The sequence below is a fragment of the Protomyctophum parallelum genome, assembly GCF_964188405.1.
Source record: "Protomyctophum parallelum genome assembly, chromosome: 4".
Lineage (NCBI taxonomy): Eukaryota > Metazoa > Chordata > Actinopteri > Myctophiformes > Myctophidae > Protomyctophum > Protomyctophum parallelum.
In genome coordinates, this window is record NC_139700.1 from 10,201,018 (window position 1) to 10,205,702 (window position 4,685).

Consider the following 4,685-nt stretch of genomic DNA (forward strand, 5'->3'; position numbering starts at 1 on the left):
TTCTGGAGGGCAGGGAACATTTGACAAAAAAAATAGCAGATCTCCAAGCTCACATTGCACGACACAGTGTGAGCTTGTAGATTGGCTGTTTTTGTTTGAGAGATTTGGTGTAGACCAGTGGTCCCCAAACTGTTAAGGCTTTTGGCCGTGCACCCCTTTGTTACCTCCTAACCTAGCTGACGCATCCCCCAACGCTCAGTCTCGTCGCGTTTGACAAGACTGATGATTATGGCAAATAATCACAGAATGTCACTGCACTGAGAGACATGCAGCTGCTGTATACTCCCACAGCAGCTATATACATCTCCTTAAAACAGTGTTTTAATGGAGTTGGAACAACTGATGTTCAGGAGGAGGAGAAACGCACCTTGGCCCTGCCCTTCATGCCACTCTCCGCCCTCCACGTCAATCTACCTGTCCCCATTTATACCTGCCCAGTACCACCCAGAATCCTCCATGCTTCGCCCGCTTCGCTGCGTCGCACACTAGCCGCCTTCCTACAGGCTTCTCGCAACCCACCCCCACCCCTTCACCTCCATAGCAGCTCCTCTCCCCGCTCCCCCCAAAGGAGCTTTTCAGCACTAGAACTACTACATTCACCTTGCCAAAAGTGGATCAAACGATTAAAACAAAACTCTCTAATCTCCTTATCAGGTTCCTGCGGTGGAATATCGTCCATGCGCACCGTAAGACGAACGCCTTACGACGAACGCCACACGACGAGTGCCATTCGACCTCCTCCCCAAAGACTCCAGGGTCGGCGACCCCCCCCCCCGGAACCTACACATCCGCATTCATTCATCCCTCCTTCATCCCTCCATTTCTTCACTGTCAATAAATCCCTTAATGGCGTGTTTATTCCTACTAGTGAACCAGATTTTACACCAGAAAACTGCCATTACCCTTTTCCTGTCACGCACCCCCTAGAATCTAGGACCTAGAAGGTGTTCGTGCACCACAATTTGGGAACCCCTTGTGTAGACGGAAGGAGGTTTTAATGTTTGTAGTATAGTAGGGATGCACCGAAAGGGAAATTCTTGGCCGAAACCGAATACCGAATATAGGAAACAGTTGGCCGAAAACCGAATACCGAATAGCCGAATACATCTTTGTTGTAAAGCTAACTGATTATGGCAAAAGACATGATTATGGCAAAACCTAACTTAAATATTTATATTTATACTTATGGGTCCATTAAAAAACATCTAATTAATTGGAGGCTTTATGATTAATTAATCTCAATTAATCACATTTTAATCACATATCAATAGGCCTATTTGACCTGAGCAGTGAGCTTTTTTTCTACATAAGCATAGGCAATAAAACAAGTATAGTAATAATAATAGTAGAAAATATTATTTATATAATGCTTCTCTGAGTACTTAAAGACACTTTTCAAGGAGAACATGATAAAACTAATAAAAACAACTTTATTAGAGAAAAACTAAGACTATGGAATAAAATTAATTAAAGGGGAATGAGATAGCAATATTCCAGAGGTGGGTTTGAATTTATAGGTGGTGGCATGTCTCTGACTTTTGGGAAGTGCACAGTTTTGACAGGTCTGCCTGCTGTGGACAGTGAAACCCTGACCATTAAACACGGGCAGACGCAACGATACAGTCTATCATTCATTGTTAAAGCTATAAGATATTCCCATTCGTCTTTGTGTCTGCCCGTGTAAACGCAGCAGCGAGTGTGTAACCATGCTCCCATGCTAGCTAGTAGCTACTAGCTATAGTAGCTTCCCTCGTCAGACAACACAACACCACCACAGATCGGGTGGAAGCTGCACTGATATCACTGCTTGTGCCCGTGGATGGTAAAATATGATTTAAAAGGCTATGGAAGCGTGGATGAAAGCACAGATGTGTGCAATAAAGTTGTGTCGGATCTGTCTGTGCATTCCGTCTGCTGACTGCTGCTCGTGTGTTGTGACTGTCGCAGCATCGCTGGCTGCTGATGCATAGTTAAAGAGCGTCATAAGCATGCGCCCTTCCTGCGCTGGAAGTAGCAGATCTACAAGTTATCTACCCGTCGCAATGCACAGCGCTTTGGGCTTGTACATCTGTGTTTTTCCCGCAGTTTAGTTGAATTATATCGATTCACAACTTTAGGACCACTACTACTATTCAGTGATATTTTTCGGCTTATTTGAAAACCGAAACCGAATAGGCCGAAAATTGATTTTTAGCCGAATATTTTCGGTTGCCGGATTTTCGGTGCATCCCTAATGCATACAGTACCAGTCCATTAAATTCCCAAAGTAACAGCCCGCTCGCTTGATAGGGAGTGTGTATATACATTTTGAATGCAATCGGTTCAGCAGGGTCAAAGATTAGCTGCAGCGCAGTGGGCAGAGAGACACACGTACACACAGACCAGGGTGAAAAAATCATCTCCACCTCGGCCTGTCACCCTGTCGGGATAAAGGTTAGACATTATTGGTGACAATAATGCTCCACATGAAAAACATTATGGCTGACAGTGACACACCATCATATCACAGAGAGAGTCTGTCCAGAATCCAGAGAGACAGAGACAAAGTCCCATTGAACTCCACAGATAACTTTGAATTAGCTTCAATTTAGAAAATGAACATACGACAGATACTTGTCAGTTGTCACAAGGATTGTAACGAAAAGAAGAAAGAAGAAAAACATTAAACCCAGGGAGATCGACTTCTAAGAACATTGCAGTGATGCAGTTCTGAACAATCAGCATCTTTGTTAGCTCTTGGACTGTTTTCACTTTTGAAATAGTTTTTCTTAAAGGAGAATTCCGCACTAACCATTTATGATGTTTAATATTATCATCATCATTTTTCGACCGCGGTCGAGATCATGGATTTCACAATGCCACTCCAGACTTTCCGGTCCCCATCCCCAGTACCTGCTTACTGATGCATGTGTCCCTAGCGATGACATCAGGGAACAACAGCTTTCTACCTCTGGTCTGCTTTGAGGCAGGATTCCAGAGAAGAAGGGAAGATATAACCATCATTGTCAGCTCTGTAGCCGTGGCCGGCAAACTGTGTTCTTCTGGATCGGACTAGTGAAGAAACACGGGGAAGGTTGCCGTATATTAGATTAGATTATTATATCCAAGAACGAGAGGTAGAGCGTGGTAGAGCGCACCGCAGCTCAGAGCATGCACGGTGGGTCTTACGCTATAGTTCACTGCAGCCCATTTGGGACAAAACACTATATCTAGTCATGATGAAAGACAGGTGTCTAAAAGAAAACACTGTTTTTATGTGACCACACACTGACCCACCTGTTCATTAAGTATAACTGGTTTTCACCGTAGCACCACCCACCTGAACTGAATTTCAGGAAGAAACCAAACATACACAGGGAAGACATATTTGAATATTATAACCACACCCGGTGGTCTATCAGAGTAATGTTAACTCCATAGACACATACAAAACAGAAAAAGTACAAAACTATGGCACTCCATCATTAACCAAATGGGTTCCCAGATAGGTAGATTCATAGATTTGCATTCAACACCGAGGTCCCCGCCACACTAAACCCAGGATGCTAACCAACCCCCCTTCTAGTATGTATACGGAATCTGTCTCTGCCATGCATACAGTTCTAACATAGTATATGCATAACATTTGCTGATGACACAGCTTCACGTACACAGCTTCAAAACACGTAAATGGAGCTTGAATGTAGGGTTAGGGATGACTTTACTGACAATATGGAAGCTCTTGCCTTTTTGTATTTTTTGTCAACATTGTTGCTGTTCGTGGTGTGTGTAAGGTACAGTATATCGGTATGATGTGCACTGCCACTGACAGGCAATGAGTCTCTTGTTTTCAGGTGTGCTGATTGATTGCTCAGTTAGGCTACTGTGCCTTCAATCGCCTTCTAGTTGACCACTATAACAGGATATTCCTTATAATGCAATTGTTTATCTGACTACCTGTTCAGGCCGGAAGGCTCCAGCTATGGGGGGGGGGGGCTTTAGCCCCCTCTGGTGGAGGTTTAGCCCCACCCTCCCCCCAAGCCCCCCTCCCCACAAACCCAATTTTAATTCACATGATTCACAAGATTGCCTTTTTTCACCTTAGAAATATTGCACGAATCAGAGCCTAAAAAGCTCAGACATAACCACGATGGGTTTTTATACTGCTCTTGAAAGCTGCCATAAAAATATACATTAGTTTTGTATAATTACAAGGCTTGGTTGAATGCTTGATTCTGATTGGTCAATCAGAATCAATGATTTTACTTTCCCCGTTCACCCTACCTAACATGTATTCATATGATGTGATTTTAACCATTTCTTCCTTCCATTAAGCCCAGGTGTTCTGGGGACCTTCCAATTGTGCAGCAGTATTCTGGCAGCGGTAACAAGTCCAACTCCAACCTTTATAATAGTGAAATCATTTTTAAATATGCCTGGGACACCGGTCTTGTCCCCCAATAGACAGAGACAGGATCTCTGGGCAATGTGAATCCCACCCATTTCTCAAGGAATTGTGTGTTATTTCTGTATAATGAGCGATGAGCTCTGACTGAGACTGATCAAAGACTGAGAGCACCTGCTGCGCTGCTTGATATTGTACCGTAGCGTAGCCTATCCCTTAAGGCAGCCATGTAAACAAACGCACTGTGTCATTTACATCTAAGCATTGCTCTCAAGAGTGTTTTTGATCAACACCATGTTTT